The 17,441-nt window shown below is 45.8% G+C and overlaps 1 long non-coding RNA gene across 1 annotated transcript in view; it reads left to right on the top strand.

The window, feature by feature from the left end:
* LOC134729040 (uncharacterized) overlaps positions 1-17,441 on the top strand; it is a 94,416-nt gene that overhangs the window by 53,590 nt on the left and 23,385 nt on the right. The window contains exon 2 of the long non-coding RNA XR_010109883.1: positions 13,601-13,710. This is a non-coding gene — a long non-coding RNA (uncharacterized LOC134729040). The remainder of the gene's footprint in view (positions 1-13,600; positions 13,711-17,441) is intronic.

The raw sequence follows: 17,441 nt of genomic DNA, 5'->3' as shown, positions 1-17,441 counted from the left end.
CGACAGAGTGAGACTCCATCTCAAAAAAAAAAAAAAAAAAAGAAAGAAAAAGAAAAAAGAAAAGAAAAGAAGTAGAATACATGGGAATATAGCAAACTACTTAGAAGCAGTTAAATGATAGGATAATTCCAAAATATAAACATTCATAATTGAAATCCTATGAAAAATGCATACTAAGTTTGATTGTTCCAAATAGATTGTTACTGAATAAATAGAATCAGAATTATATGCAATGAAGTATTAAATAGACATTTTGAATATTTTAAATATTTTAATCCTTATTTGTTCCCTTGTCTGAAAATGGAAGTGTTAATATCATTGGTTTAGGATTAATAAATACAGAATTGAATGTTTTTCCAGTGGTGAGTAATAGTAACCATAAACACTCTCAGTAACAATAAAACATTTCAAGTTGTTGTGAAATCTTCTTTTTTTTTTTTTTTAAAGAGGCAGCATGTCACCCATGCTGAATGTGGTGGCACGATCATAGTTCACTGCAACCTCAAACTCCTGGGCTCACGTTATCCTCCTACCTCAGCCTTCCAAGTAGCTGGGATTATGGGCCACCATGCCTAGCTTTTTTTTTTTTTTTAAATTTTCTGGAGAGACAGGATCTCACTATGTTGCCCAGGCTGGTCTTGAACTCCTGGGCTCAAGTCATCCTCCTGCCTGGGCCTCCTAAATTGCTGGCATTATAGGCATGAACCATCAAGCCTGGCCATTTTTTGAGAAATCTTTTTTTTTTTTTTTTTTGAGACAAAGTCTTGCTTTGTTGCCCAGGCTGGAGTGCAATGGCATCATCTCGGCTCAGTGCAACCTCTGCCTCCTAGGCTCAAGCAATTCTCCTGCCTCAGCCTCCCGAGTAGCTGGTATTACAAGCACACACCACCACACCCAGCTAACTTCTGTATTTTTTGTAGAGACAGGGTTTTGCCATGTTGGCCAGGCTGGTCTCGAATTCCTGAGCTCAGGAGATCAGCCCTCCTGAACCTCTTAAAGTGCTGGGATTACAGGCTTGAGCCACTGTGCTCGGCCTTTTTGTGAAATCTTGATTAGGAAAAATGTCTTATTTCTGTATGAAGTTTGAGGTTTCACTTCCATCAATTCAATTGATCGTTATTATAATCCAGTGGGAGAGGATATTTGAGTAGATTTAACAGATGAGAAAGCTGAGATAGGAAGAGAGCAGATATCTTATGTCCAAGAAAGGATAAAGCCAGTAAGCACAGTCAATGCTCAATCTAATTTGGACTTACCTCATTTTGTTCTTGAGAAAATGTTTAGTTTCGTTTCACCTACAGATGTTCTGAAGCCTGGGTCTGTCCAAGGCGTTGTGGAAACTTCCAGTTTGAGCACACTCACTTGCTTCAGGGTTCCAGGAAAGTTTGGTGTCAAAAGTTTTCTACAATCTGTTTTCAGCTTACCTGATAGAGAACATTTGTTTGTCTTCATAATTCTCGTCTCTCTTGGGCATCTCTTGTCTATAACCCTTTTCTTCCTTTTTTATACTCACAGGAAAGCTGGATTTTTATGTAGTTTCCTACTTCATTTTCCTTATTTTATAAGAAGGGAAGAAAGTTGGAGAGAGGTAAGGTACAAGGCTTTTGTAAAATATTCAATAGATCCTGTAATGTGATTTTCTCCCCCAAAAATATGAAAAAGTTTTCCCTGGCAACCAATCCTTTTAGTTCGTTTCTCTCTCCTTCCTGATGTTTGTACAATCTATGTTGGGAAGGATTTCTTTATTAAGCTCCATAAGTTTCCAACATGACTTCTGCCAGAGACCTGATTTTTAAAAACATATTGCCTTTTTTGTTCTTCTGCTTCCATATTAAAAATACATTTAATTAGAAAGCATTCTAATTAAATACATATTTAAATGGAGATACATATTATGTTTCTTATGATGTTTTTCTAATCTTTTGATAAGACTGTAACCATTAAAATTGGGAAATAATATTTTCTTATTGGTTAGTATCCCACTTTTAGATCTTTTCACTGGATATGGAGAAAGTATGTGTTGCTTTTGAGACAATTGCTAAAGTGAATAGCAAAAGATCAAGAACTTGAAAGTACTGAGCCCAAAGAAGAAACAGTAAAAGGACATCTCTTCAAAGCCCTATGATTTGTAATAATTCTGAAACAGATCTTGTCAGTCATCTTATTTACTTTAAAAAACGAAGTGGATTATACTTAAATTATAACAAAAAATCAGAGAGATATAACACGACACCTTAAGAATAATTGTTTATTGTTTTGTTGTTCTTGTTGTTGTTTTGAGACAGAGTTTCACTCTTGTCACCCAGGCTGGAGTGCAATGGCATGAACTTGGCTCATTGCAACCTCTGCCTCCCGGGTTCAAGTGATTCTCCTGCCTCAGACTCCTGAGTAGCTGGGATTACAGGCGCGCACCACCACACCTGGCTGATTTTTGTATTTCTAGTAGAGACGGGGTTTCACCATGTTGGCCAGGCTGGTCTCGAACTCCTGACTTCAGGTGATCCGCCCGCCTTGGCCTCCCAAAATGCTGGGATTACAAGGTGTGAGCCACTGTCCCTGGCCTAAGAGTAATTGTTTAAATAGCAGAGCATGATTTTCAGAAACTCTTGGAATCTTTAAGAACAACAAAAAACAATCATTGGTCTTTGATTACTGGGAATCTGGGAGATGGGCTGGAGGTTTACTAGAAAAGCAGGTCTGCATTTTCCCCTCCCTGAATCTAGGAGTTTCTTTGCTTCTCAGAGTCCCCTGTTTGGGTCCACTCCCTCAGTAGGGTTGAAATCTTTTTAGTATCTGACTCTGAATTTGGGTCATTTCTTCTTTCCTCTTCCTTCTCTCAACCTCCATCTTCACAATGACAGACTGCATTCCGTAATTGCTGTCTTTTGTAATTGTTCTATCTCCAAATTGGCTGATTAGGATAGAGACACAGCTGTCCATCAAAATGGTGTAAAGTGGCTGAAACAGTCATCCCCTGGGCCGGAGAAAGTTAATTGCACTTTCTGAGGCTATCCCAGTAGGAGAGGAGCTGAGAAGGGCCCCGGGAATCCCTGTTAGTGCTATTTTTTTCCTGAGCATGTCCATTTCTAACGTGAAAAAAAAAAATGTAGTAAACAGCATGTTAATTAGATTTGCAGATGAAATTAAATCAGGAAGTATTGGAAACACACCAGTGAATAAAGAGAAATGCTACACAGGGTTTCTGAGGTTAAAAATATAGAAAGGATCAAACGAAATGAGAATTAAGTCAGACAGGTGTAACCTCAATGATTTAGAGAGGGGAAAAGCTGTAAAGGTAACCAGCGAGAGGGAAAAATCCAGAACACAGTAATGCCAGAGGGACCAGGGTGACTGGACAACAAATTAGACGAGTTTGCAATATGCCACAGAAGCTAATGTGATTTGGGGCTGTATGTGTAGAGACATCACGTCATGAGGGAAAGGTGGAGTAATTTAGTGCATTTGGCAAAGACACACCTGGAATATTGTGTTCAGATCTGCGTATCCTGAGAGCAGACAGACATAGAAGAACTAGAGGGAAATCAGCATAAAGCAACAAAAGTGATTAACACGATGGGCTGATTTATGAGAAAAATGGACTGTGTGATTGGGCCTAAAAGTAACAGGAATGGAGCATTGAAATGGAAGAGTGTTTTCCTGATCTTTTTTCTAGGAGACTCAAGAATTATTGAAGTGTAATTAGCGTGAAAGTATATACTGTAGTTTACAAGGGAGAACTAAAATTTGCAAGGAGGGAAACTGGCTATGAGATTATTAAAGTGTCTTTTTAGGGGAGTGAAAGAAGGGCCATGGCTGAAAAACAAATGAGTTTACATTGTTATCATACTTTTCATTCCAAAGCCGTTAGATTTACCCTGACCACGACCCTTCAACACTGAAGAATTAAGTGGAACTGCTCATCTGTCAGGACCCCAGAAAGCTTCCTGGATGCTTGTTCCTCTGCAAAGTTCCTCTCAGAAGGAGCCATTTTAAAATTTGGTTTTAGTAACGCTCCCCAGACAAATGCTGGTGTCAGATGGCTTCGCTTTTCCTCCTTTTTAGTACTTGGATGTCTGCAAAGGCAGTGACCAAAAGCAACAACTGATCTGCCAATATTAGCTCTATGTGTGGCTGAAGGCTGTCATTTAATCTGAGGATTGGCTTCTGATGGCAAAGGGGAGATAAATCTAATTTTTAAGGATCTCAAAATGATAGCTGGAGGAGCAGCATTTTGCACTAGCTAATGAGGCTAATTTGTTCTTAAAATACAAGTTGCTGTGCCTCTTAAATTAAAATTCACTTCTGATGTAAATACAGAAGATATAAATACAGAGAAGAGATATATGCTGTAATTTTTATTTTGCAATTTGGAGCCTGTTCTAAGAGGAGCTGTTAGGAAAGTGATTTTTTTTTCTCTAAATTTGAGGAGATCTTCACTTCCAGGCTTCAAATACGCGGAAGGACAATGATTAGCATTAATTTTATAAGAAAGAAAACAAAGTAAGATGTTTTCTTCCTGGCTAGAGATTACAAAATGCATTGTGCTAGAGATTATTTCCTAAATCATTGTGATTCTCCACTTTCTCATCTGGAAAATGAATTGTGGGGGAGTGAATTGCTTTCAAAGTAATTAAATAGTCCATTGACAAATGCTTTATTAACATTTAGATATTTAATTAAATCTGCCGGGGAGAAAGTTCGTATTCCTAAGTCAAGGGGTTTCTCTTTTTCCTCTCTTCACTGTGGTGGGGACAGTGAATGTTCTTGTGTGGTCTTCCTTTTCATTTTGAATGTTACACAGAGCAGAGCAGGATCTTAAGATAAATTAAAGCAAATAATAAAAGATCTTGAAAACTAAATGGCATTCATCTTCTAAGTACTATTTGATCAGCTATTTAAAATAAGAGTTTGCACCACAATCTAGAAGAAATAGATACTCTCTTAATGGGGCAATGACATTTAATGCCTACATTAACAAATTATACAGAGTGAAGCATTTAATATCTAGTTTATCTAAGGGATTTATGCCACCCTTTTACTCTAGGTTTTGCTTCTTAACACTGGACTCTGATTTTTTAGCGCATAACAGAGAAATTAGCTACCCCAGTCTTATCTCAATTTAAGTTCAGGTCATGGAACAAGGAACAAACTACGTTATTTATCTAAAAGAATTAATGAATTGTGTCTGGAAATTTGAATGGGTCTGTAACAGATAAACTTTTCTCTTTCCGATACCCAGAATTCACATTAAAGCAATTAAAACTGTTACTCAAAGGAACTGAATTTGCTGTTCACTGACCAATCTTTGTCATCTTTAACACACCAGATGAGAGCCACCACAGCTTTAAAAATAGGAACACGGGGACTAAAGATGTATTTTTTCCCCTTTCCATCTAGATTGGCAAAGTTTCTTTAAAACTTGCTTCCTTCCTCTGCTTTTTCTTCTTTAATTTAGCATTGTTGAAAAATTCTGGTGTAGGCAATTATTGTTAAAGTTGGAGGAAGTGTCTGCCATATGAAAGGAAGGAAGGATCTTCGTGGGGAGCCCAGCCTGCGGTGTGAGTTGCTAATATGTTAGACATGTTTTCATCATCAAATGCAACCTCCTTACCGTGGTCCCCAAGGCCCTGCGTGATGTGACAGCTGTCCACATCTCCAGTCCTGTGCTGTACCCCTGCCCTCCTTCTCTGGCTTGAATATTATAGTCTTCTCTGCCTTAGGAACTTTGTACTTGCTGTTGATTCTACCTGGAATGTGCCCCCCCAATTTTTTTTTTTTTTTTTTTTTGAGACAGAGTCTCACTCTGTTGCCCAGGCTAGAGTGCAGTGGTGCAATTTCAGCTCACTGCAGCCTCCGCATCCTGGGTTCAAATGATTCTCCTGCCTCAGCCTCCCGAGTAGCTGGGATTACAGGCATGCACCACGACGCCTGGCTCATTTTTGTATTTTTAGTAGAGATCAAGTTTCACCATGTTAGTCAGGCTGGTCTCGAACTCCTGACCTCAGGTGATCCACCCACCTTGGCCTCCCAAAGTGCTGGGATTGCAGGCACAAGGCACCGCGCCCGGCCCTCCCCCGACTTTTAAGTGCTGGCTCTCTCCTCCCTTTAGGCCTCAACTTAAATGTCACTGCTTCAAAAAGGACTTTCCCACGTGCTTACTCTCAGCCCTGGTGCTGCCACCTTTTTCTCTGTCGGATCCCCCTGTTCAGCCTCCTCCAGCTTTCTGCTCTGCCTCCTGCTCGTCCTTTGTTCCCCCACAGCACTCAACACAAATGATCCTGCTTGTTTGGTCCTCTTCTGTGTATTGGCCATTTCTTCCCTTAGAATGCATGTTCCACCAGAGCAGAGGACTTGTCTGCTTTGTTCTTTGCATTTTTTCCCGTGCTGAAAACAACGCGTGGCCCCCCAAATGTGGGCCAGTCATCCTTAAATGTTGAACATGATTTTAAGAAAACATCTCATTGCACATTTCCAAACATGTCAACTTGTAAAAATGGAGGAGAAAAGAGACATGACAAATCATTGTCTTGGAATACATTCAGGCATGTTTCTTAACTACAGCCACATTAAGCTACAAGGATAGAATAAACATTGCCCACTTCAGCAAACTTGTCTGAATATATACATGGATGCCAGACTATTACCAGCAGAAAGACAGCCCGTCAATAGGTAGGGTTCTTGTCAACGCAAAGGAAGTTGAAAGACTAACAAAAGGATACAGGCTGGAAGGTCCTTGAGACCAAGAACTTTCAGTGATTCTTTTGGAGGCTCTAAGACAATCGTAGGACACAGAACACATCCACGGCCTAGGATATGGGGGTAAGATGGAATGGAGCATTGTCAAGAGAGATGCCAGGGAAAGGCCAATGGGAAGGATGTGACGTAGGTTCTATTCTCAGTCAGAGGCATTATCAGCACAAGGCCTTGAAAACTGCCTTCTTGCCTTTCCCACATAACAGAAGTCTGAAAGGAGGGATAAATCCATGGATACAAAGGAGAGAACCTGGGCCTGTTTTTTTTTTGTTTTCTTTCTTTCTTTTCTTTCTTTGTTTCTTTCTTTCTTTTTCCTTTTTTTTTTAGACGGAGTCTCCCTCTGTCGCCCAGGCTGGAGTGCAGTGGCGCGATCCCGGCTCACTGTAAGCTCTGCCTCCCAGGTTCACGCCATTCTCCTGCCTCAGCCTCCCGAGTAGCTGGGACTACAGGCACCTGCCACCATATGCCCAGCTAATTTTTTGTATTTTTAGTAGAGATGGGGTTTCACCACGTTAGCCAGGATGGTCTTGATCTCCTGACCTGTTGATCCACCCACCTCAGCCTCCCAAGGTGCTGGGATTACAGGCTCGCTCTTTCTTTCTTTCTCTTTCTTTCTTTCTTTCTTTTTCTTTCTTTTCTTTCTTTCTTTCTTTCTTTCTTTCTTTCTTTCTTTCTTTCTTTCTTTCTTTTCTTTCTTTCTTTCTGTCTGTCTGTCTTCCTTTCTTTCTTTTAGACAGAGTCTCACTCTTATTGCCCAAGCTGGAGTGCAGAGGCACAATCTCGGCTCACTGCAACCTCTGCCTCCTGAGTTCAAGCAATTCTCCTGCCTCAGCCGCCTGAGTAGCTGGGATTACAGGCACCCGCTACCACACCTGGCTAATTTTTTGTATTTTTAGTAGGGATGAGGTTTCACCATGTTGGTCAGGTTGGTCTTGAACTCCTGACCTCAGGTGATCCACCCGCCTTGGTCTCCCAAAGTGCTGGGATTACAGGCGTGAGCCACGGCACCCGGCCCCTAGGCCTGTATCAATGGCATATTGAACAGAAAACAAAAACTGAATCTCCCAAGCCCAGTAAGTCTAAGTGCTTGTAAGGAGTCCTGTCAACCATGTCATGGATCTAGAAGAAGCGGAGAAATCTCTCAAGGGTCACTGGCTCAAGGGCAAGGGGAAAATGTGCCTATAGGGCAGCAATGGCTAACAGGCCCTTTCCAAGAGTCAGCTAGCATCTTAGCGCTGCACGTACATTAACTCGAGCAATCCCACCACGACCTTGTGAAATATGTACTGTTATGATTCCCACCCTCACAGATGAGGAAACTGAGACACAGAAAGGGGGAGCAACTGGGCCAAGGTCCATCAGGTAGTAAGTGGCAGAGCTCACATTTGGACCTGGACAGGCTGCGTCTAGAGCCTGTCGAGACAGAACTTTCATGTTCTTGACTCTGAAAGCTTAGTTTTAAAAGGAATGCTGTTTTAATTTTTTTGTAGCCCTCTTGGGTATATCCTGTTATCTCTGGAAGCAGGAAAACCAGAGTCTAATATTAGGGAATAATTTAAGGCTAATCATGCCTTAAAATGCCTGAGAACACGATAGAAAGAGTATGTAGGGACCCAGCTATACCTCAGCTGCCTCCCCGGGGGTTTGGTGGAAAGGAGGCTTGCTTCTTTCTGTGAACACTGCAGCATTATGTGTAGGGCAGCGTGGAATGCATTTGTGACATCCTGAACAGGTCCACTGGGCTTTTTATGTTGCTGTACTGAAAGTGATGCTTCATCTCAGCCCCTGTCTCACAGGTCCTGCATTCACCAGGAGAGGCAGCAGAGCAGGGAAGAAAGGGTGGAGATGTGGAAGGAGGCAGTCCTGCGTTGAAATCCTGGCTCGGCCACTGATTAGCTGCATGAACATTGGCAAATTGTTTCACCTCTCCATACCTCCATTTTCTAATCTACCAGATAATGTTAGCAAGATTCACCTTCTAGAGCTAGCGTGGGCATGATGAATGAAATAAGACTGGTGGAAATGTGTAGCCCATGGAAGGCATTCAACAAATGCCAGCTCTCTCTCCCCTCTACCAGGCCAAATCCTCACTTGTGTTTGCGATTATGTTTAAGATCAAGTTTAGGATCTTGCATGGTGTCTGACTGTTTTTCAGCAGAGGCTAAGGAACATGCCAAATTAGTTTACTAATGTGCAGTTGCATGATAGAAATGGAGGGCATGGAGCACAATTTGAATTCTAAGTCCCTGCCATGCACACCAGTTTCATTACTGAAGGTACAGACCCAGGTTTAGTGATATAGACATGCAATGAGGGGTGATGGGGAACAATGCTTACCCTGATGGCAACAAGAGAGTTAAGGCAATTAAACTAGATTTTACCCCTCCAGAGTCCAACACTTGTTTCTCCAAGTACAGTGAGTTTCAGAGATAGCACATAATGTACCAATAATGAAAATAACTCTGTGAACAGCACGGAAGTAAGTTGGGGCTACTTCCACCCACACAGAGATGAATTTTGTGTGCAGAAGCCCAGTGGAATATAAATGAACTGCTGTATATGAGAAATAAGGAACAAAAAGCTGAGACTCTGGGATATACCTCAAGAAGAAACCTGCAGACTTTTTCTTACCATCCTCTCCCCAGAGTAAAAGCATGGAAATAAGGATTTCCTCCTTGCAGGGGTATGGCTGGTTATCATAAATGCCATGCACAGCAAGTGAAAACTTGTGTGTGGAGATTCCTAATATCGAGAGCCTCTGATTCTCATCGCAAACTCTCTAGATGCTCTTCTGAGTGTCCTTATTCAGGGCACGAGTCACTGGCAGCAGGTGTTTGTTCATTTTGATAAATGTCAGCTTCTTAACACTCGCTTTGGAGAGGGAAGGAGGACAGACACTGACCCTGCCCTGGCGGAACTGAGGGCATGCTGGAAGGCCAGCAGCTTCTACGCATCAGAGCCACGTGGGCTAGAGTTGGCCCCAGCCTCCTCTCCCCTTGTCAGTGTAGGGACAACTCAGCACTGGCAGACATGCTCCAGATGTCCTGCCATCATCTGGCTGATGTAGACTCTGGGGAGCCCCCAGCCTCCTGTGATATACAGAGACAGGAAGCCTCAGGCTTCCAAGTGGTACCCTAGGGGTTTCTGAAGTGCACTAATGCACTAATTGAGTATCACTGTTTTGCCATCTTTCCTGCGGCTCCCATCCCTGCCCACTCCTCTTCTCCTAGTTGTTTGCTGTCTGAAGGCTCACTTAATCAAATATCCCACTCAGTCAATTGAATGAATGTTGAACCACACAACGTGCCAAGGCGCTGTCCAAGGTATCAGAGTTCATTACTGCAAATTGCTGTTTACTACCAGAGGGTATGCTCTGTTTTTGCTTCTGTGAAATCTCCTCCTTACAAATGTGAAGCATAATGAAAAATAAAGAATAAAGTGGGGCCAGGTGCAGTGGCTCATGCTTGTACTTCCAGCACTTTTGGAAGCCGAGGCTGGTGGATGGCTTGAGCCCAGGAGTTCCAGACCAGCCTGGGCAATATAGCAAGACCCCATCACTACAAAAGAAAAAAACACTAAAAAATTAGCTGGGTGTGGTAGGATGCGCCTGTAATCTCAGCTACAGAGGAGGCTGAGGCAGGAGGATAGCTTGAACCCAGGAACTTTAGGCTGCAGTGAGCCACGATCATGCCACTGTACTCTGGCCTGGGTGACAGGGCAAAACTCTACCTCAAAAAAGAAAAAAAAAAGTGGTTAATTGGTATTAATTGAGAATTTTGAGATAAAATGCAGTAAGATGAGATTTTATGATTTTCCATGAAGCTGCCTTCCCCCTATCTATTGAAACCTTTAAGAGAAGCATCAAATTGAGGTGTGTTTTATGAAAATTCTCTTTAATCAATAATTATGAATGTATGCTCTGCTGTGCTACAGTACTGTTAGAAGTCTTGAGAGAGACTTAAAAGGTTGAGATATGGTTTAAGCTTTCAGGAAGTTTCTCTCAATGAGTTAGAAAGATTTAATGTATACATGTGAAACAATCCAGGCAATATTCAGTTAAGTGGTACATTTTTTAAGGGAAAAAATTATATAAGTGCTTTATTTTTAAACTCTTTAGACTTAAACATGGCCTTGGTTAAAATAAAACCATACTTTTTTTCTAATTTTTTTTGGTTGGAGTAAATATGCATATAAAATTTACCATAAACTTTACCATTTTTAAGAGTGCATTTCTGTGATGTAAGTGGTAAATTTTGTTGTGCAGATTAGCACAGATGGAGAAATTGGGAAAGGTGGAAGATCAGAGAAGTCTAATGCTCTCCTAGGAGCTGTGACTTGAGCTTTTATTCAGAGAGGGCGGTTAGGAATAAATGGATAGTGGGGCAAATGGAGGTATGTTTACAACACACCAAGATTTACCTGAATGTCCACATCTAGGATTGAAATATATGTAAAATATTTGCTTATATCTTTTGTGGCTGCTTGAATGGGAAATAATAAGCTATGAAACAAGAATTCTGATAGATGTGGAAATTTAGAATAAAATGTCTTATTTTAAACAAATTAAGAACTTGAGGGTCATTTTGCAATCTGGTTACAGCTTTTGTTTTAATATATGGAATTTTAAAAAAATCCCCAGTGGCTGTCTCAAGGAATAGCTCATTAAATATTGCTGTTCAACAAAACTGGTTTCAATCTTTTTATTTTTCTATATAATAAATGGTCCACTTCTATAAAGGTGACAGTTGCTGGATCATCTATTTGCAATGGGAATGGCTACTGGAAACTTTAGATTTTTTTCACAATGAAGTTATCTTTCTAGCAGCAATGATGGCCTGCTGGAGACTATGCTATGACACATCAAAAGGTTTACGGATTTCATCCTCAGGGAAATGCAAAGCAAAACAAAACAGAATGAAAATAAGAATGAATTCCACGGTCACATTGGGAAATTCTGATCAGAGTTTATTATGAAGAGCACTAGGGTGAAGCACAAAGAACAGGGAATCGGAAGACCTGGACTGTGGTCCAGATTCCGGCGCTAAATCACCTTGGCAAAGTAACTCAAGCGGGCCTCAGTCTCCTTGTCTAAACCAGCCACGTGGGCAACACACCTTCCTTGCCACTACATGTTGGGCGAACTTACATAAAACGGAGATAATGCCTGCCTTTCCTAATTTGGAAAGTGTCCAAATTAGGAGTGTCAAATGGGGAGTGTCAAAATGGATCATGGTGTAATAACAAGATGGAAAATGTCATTATTAATACAGAAGCCATCCCAGAATAAATGATATATGGAAACCAACAAACAGCATGTTAGGAGTTTTCTGCAGGCACATGTGGACCACAGAGGTAAAGACGGGACTCCTACTAATTCTGGGCATAATTTAAAAACTGCCACCCATGTGACTTTGGGCTTTTCTTTTTATTTTCTAAATAAGCTTGTTTACATATATGTTCAACCATGACTCCCTCATTATCTTTCTCCATGCAAGGGCCCTCAGGTGGCATTTGCATTGAGTGGAGTGATTTTTGTTTTCTAAGAGGGAAATTTTACAAACTGTGCTTCACTTTTCTTTCAGCTTGAGCTGTTTTCTCCTGGGAAAACAGCTTTTTGCTTGGCAAAAATGGATGTGAGGCATTGGCGAAAACGAAAGGCCGTTTTCATTGCAAAGAAAACTGCCTTTTGCTTTTGCCAAAAAAAGCAAAACATATGAGACAAAACCACAAATATTTCCCTGTTTGCAAACCCTGTGAAAACGTGATTTTTCACCAGTGGTGAGAATATTTTCTCACATTACTCTTTCCATTTCTAGAAATTATGGTTTCAATGGTGAAAGTCGTAAGTTACACCTGCAACACCTCATGACTAGAATCAAATATCATGAATATTGTTGTTAAACATGTTGAACTTATTTTCCATCAAAGGTAACATTGAAGGAGATGGAGCCTTTGCTTTAAGATTAGGGTCTCGACAAAGTAGAATGAGAAAAGTGTTGAACCACCGGGGACCACTGACACTGAGCAACGAGGCTCAGAAAGGTGTTTGGGGTTCAACTGGGATTTGGTATAGAGGGTGTAGCTGAAGGAATAGACTAAGTCCAGCAGTGAAAGAGCATAAAAGGGTGGTAATAACACAGTACAGCAGAGAGAACATTGAAATAAATTTTTATACGAGGTGTGGTCTCCCACCCCAAGTGCATAGTCAACTGGCTGTGCAACCTTTGCCAAATCAGCTCCACCTCCTGGGGTCTCAGGTGCCACCTGTGAAAGTGCTAGGATTCAATGAAATGACCATTCGGATTCCTTTCCAATCTAAAGATGTCCAATAAGGAGATGGGAAGTGCATTTGCAAAATATAGAAATTGTGAATATCAAGGGATCTCCACTAATCGACTCCCTCGATTCTGAAATAGCCCGTTAAAGTCAGAAGCTACTTTGGTGTCTAATGATTTATATGAAGGTATTCACATAACAAATTTAATTTCGTTGTGTTTGTGACTGCTCTTAATACCAATATGCTCTTCCTCATGCCTATGCTAAGCCCTTCTTACTAGAATTAAGCTAATTTCTTCTAATCTTCCCCAGGGAAGTAGTGAGCGTCCATTCACCATTTTTATATTATTAAGATATTTAAAATATTAATATAGATGTGAGTCACTCCAAGAAATAAATTTGCTCGGGGAAGTGGCGTGTAAGTAAAATTGTGATACGTGGAATGATATCTTGAAAAAGATTTACTTTTTAAAGCAATTCTATAATGACTTTTTTATCAAGTAAGAAATCACTTTATCAAAATAAAGAGATTCCCCAGATGAATTTATTTTATAAAAATTTATTTTTACAGATATTGTCAAGAACCCTCTGCTCTACAGTTCTTTGCTGTTCTTGACCCACCTCCTTCAAACTTGGATTTTCCGTTTCTCTCTTCTCCTAAGAGCTGCCTGCTGCCTTCTGGTAAGTGACAACCATGAGGCAGACACTGGACTAGGCACATTCATTCTTACTGTATTTATCAGTTGTTTATTGACTGCTGACAACATGCTAGACACAGTCAGGCACTTGAAATATGTTTTCTCATTTATCCCTATAGCCAGCCCTAGGAAGGAATCATTATTATCCTTGTGTAATCAACACTTTTTTTTTTGAGACAGGGTCTTGTTCAGTTGCCCAGGCAATGCTGCCATCATGGCTCACTGCAGCCTCCACCTACTGGGCTCAAGCAATCCTTCTGCCTTAGCCTCCCCAGTAAGCATGCACTACCACGCCTGGCTAATTTTTAAATTTTTTTGTAGAGATGGGGTCTCACTATGTTGCCCAAGCTCATCTCAAACTCCTGGCCTCAAGTGATCCTCCCGCTTTGGCCTCCCAAAGTGCTGGCATTACAGGCCACCGTGCCCAGCCTCCAAGGCGGTCTTCTACACAGCTTGAGCTGCTGATATAGTCTGCTACTTATTGGGTACTATGCTCACTATCTGAAAAAAAGGGGAAAAAAATCTGCTTCTCTGTCCCCAGGGGCTGTGCTTGAACTGAGTCCCTTCCCCACATCAAGCCGATCTGTTTGTCTGCAAGGCTCTAACCCTCTTGGTAGGGTGTTGACAGGAATGTCTGGGATGGGGTGGTGCTTGGGAGAATCTGGACGTACTTTCTGCTGCAAAGGGACAATGCGTGTTGTGAAGAGGCTGTGCTGGGAATCATTTAAAGTGCAAAGCAGGTGAAGCCCGCACCTCCTGTAGCAGTCGCTCATCCCAAGCAGCTTCTGCTGTACAGTGCTGGTAAGTGTTCAGGAGTGAACTGACCCGCTTTGTTACATTTCATGGAAGGACTGTGGCCTCCATGCCAGAGCTCTTCGAACAAAAACACTTTCAATCCCCTCATTCTCATTTTGTGGGGATTCCCAGCTGAACGGGCCTGGTTTTTTGGGAGAAGTTTCCAGCCCGTAGCTGCTTCGGCCAGGAGTGTGGGGGGTGGGACGGAAGGTACCCACGAGGGTGGCGGGTGGGGCCATCGGCCAGGAGTGTGGGGGGTGGGACGGAAGGTACCCACGAGGGTGGCGGGTGGGGCCATCGGCCAGGAGTGTGGGGGGTGGGACGGAAGGTACCCACGAGGGTGGCGGGTGGGGCCATCGGCCAGGAGTGTGTGTGTGGGGGGTGGGACGGAAGGTACCCACGAGGGTGGCGGGTGGGGCCATCGGCCAGGAGTGTGGGGGATGGGACGGAAGGTACCCACGAGGGTGGCGGGTGGGGCCATCGGCCAGGAGGGTGGCGGGTGGGGCCATCGGCCAGGAGTGTGGGCGGGGTGGGACGGAAGGTACCCACGAGGGTGGCGGGTGGGGCCATCGGCCAGGAGTGTGGGGGGGGGGTGGGACGGAAGGTACCCACGAGGGTGGCGGGTGGGGCCATCGGCCAGGAGTGTGGGGGGATGGGACGGAAGGTACCCACGAGGGTGGCGGGTGGGGCCATCGGCCAGGAGTGTGGGGGGGGGGTGGGACGGAAGGTACCCACGAGGGTGGCGGGTGGGGCCATCGGCCAGGAGTGTGGGGGGATGGGACGGAAGGTACCCACGAGGGTGGCGGGTGGGGCCATCGGCCAGGAGTGTGGGGGGATGGGACGGAAGGTACCCACGAGGGTGGCGGGTGGGGCCATCGGCCAGGAGTGTGGGGGGTGGGACGGAAGGTACCCACGAGGGTGGCGGGTGGGGCCATCGGCCAGGAGTGGGGGGAGGGTGGGACGGAAGGTACCCACGAGGGTGGCGGGTGGGGCCATCGGCCAGGAGTGTGGGGGGTGGGACGGAAGGTACCCACGAGGGTGGCGGGTGGGGCCATCGGCCAGGAGTGGGGGGAGGGTGGGACGGAAGGTACCCACGAGGGTGGCGGGTGGGGCCATCGGCCAGGAGTGTGGGGGGTGGGACGGAAGGTACCCACGAGGGTGGCGGGTGGGGCCATCGGCCAGGAGTGTGGGGGGGGGGTGGGACGGAAGGTACCCACGAGGGTGGCGGGTGGGGCCATCGGCCAGGAGTGTGGGGGGATGGGACGGAAGGTACCCACGAGGGTGGCGGGTGGGGCCATCGGCCAGGAGTGTGGGGGGGGGGTGGGACGGAAGGTACCCACGAGGGTGGCGGGTGGGGCCATCGGCCAGGAGTGTGGGGGGATGGGACGGAAGGTACCCACGAGGGTGGCGGGTGGGGCCATCGGCCAGGAGTGTGGGGGGATGGGACGGAAGGTACCCACGAGGGTGGCGGGTGGGGCCATCGGCCAGGAGTGTGGGGGGTGGGACGGAAGGTACCCACGAGGGTGGCGGGTGGGGCCATCGGCCAGGAGTGGGGGGAGGGTGGGACGGAAGGTACCCACGAGGGTGGCGGGTGGGGCCATCGGCCAGGAGTGTGGGGGGTGGGACGGAAGGTACCCACGAGGGTGGCGGGTGGGGCCATCGGCCAGGAGTGGGGGGAGGGTGGGACGGAAGGTACCCACGAGGGTGGCGGGTGGGGCCATCGGCCAGGAGTGTGGGGGGTGGGACGGAAGGTACCCACGAGGGTGGCGGGTGGGGCCATCGGCCAGGAGTGTGGGGGGGGGGTGGGACGGAAGGTACCCACGAGGGTGGCGGGTGGGGCCATCGGCCAGGAGTGTGGGGGGATGGGACGGAAGGTACCCACGAGGGTGGCGGGTGGGGCCATCGGCCAGGAGTGTGGGGGGGGGGGTGGGACGGAAGGTACCCACGAGGGTGGCGGGTGGGGCCATCGGCCAGGAGTGTGGGGGGATGGGACGGAAGGTACCCACGAGGGTGGCGGGTGGGGCCATCGGCCAGGAGTGTGGGGGGTGGGACGGAAGGTACCCACGAGGGTGGCGGGTGGGGCCATCGGCCAGGAGTGGGGGGAGGGTGGGACGGAAGGTACCCACGAGGGTGGCGGGTGGGGCCATCGGCCAGGAGTGTGGGGGGTGGGACGGAAGGTACCCACGAGGGTGGCGGGTGGGGCCATCGGCCAGGAGTGTGGGGGGGGGGTGGGACGGAAGGTACCCACGAGGGTGGCGGGTGGGGCCATCGGCCAGGAGTGTGGGGGGATGGGACGGAAGGTACCCACGAGGGTGGCGGGTGGGGCCATCGGCCAGGAGTGTGGGGGGATGGGACGGAAGGTACCCACGAGGGTGGCGGGTGGGGCCATCGGCCAGGAGTGTGGGGGGTGGGACGGAAGGTACCCACGAGGGTGGCGGGTGGGGCCATCGGCCAGGAGTGGGGGGAGGGTGGGACGGAAGGTACCCACGAGGGTGGCGGGTGGGGCCATCGGCCAGGAGTGTGGGGGGTGGGACGGAAGGTACCCACGAGGGTGGCGGGTGGGGCAGATGCTAGGCATTCCGGATAAGGCAGATGACAGGCAGGCAATGAGCATGCTCTCCACGGAGCTTGCTTTCTAGTGGTGAGAATCAAACAAACAAACAAAAAACAGAGAAACAAGCGAGAAAGATACCAGTTAGCAAGAAGAAGAAATCCAAGGATGGCTTAGTTGCTTATCAGCCCCATTAAACACAGAGATAATAGTTTGAGCCAGGCATGGTAGTGTGCTCCTGTAATCCCAGCTACTCATGAGGCTGAGACAGGAAGATTGCTTGAACCGAGGCCAGCCTGGGCAACATAGAGAGACCTCGTCTCTAAAAAAAAAACCCCAAAAAGTTTGCAGTGCTCCATTTACTACCT

Source organism: Pan paniscus, chromosome 1 (assembly GCF_029289425.2).
Source record: "Pan paniscus chromosome 1, NHGRI_mPanPan1-v2.0_pri, whole genome shotgun sequence".
NCBI classification, from domain to species: domain Eukaryota; kingdom Metazoa; phylum Chordata; class Mammalia; order Primates; family Hominidae; genus Pan; species Pan paniscus.
This window is presented reverse-complemented; position numbering and strand designations above follow the sequence as displayed.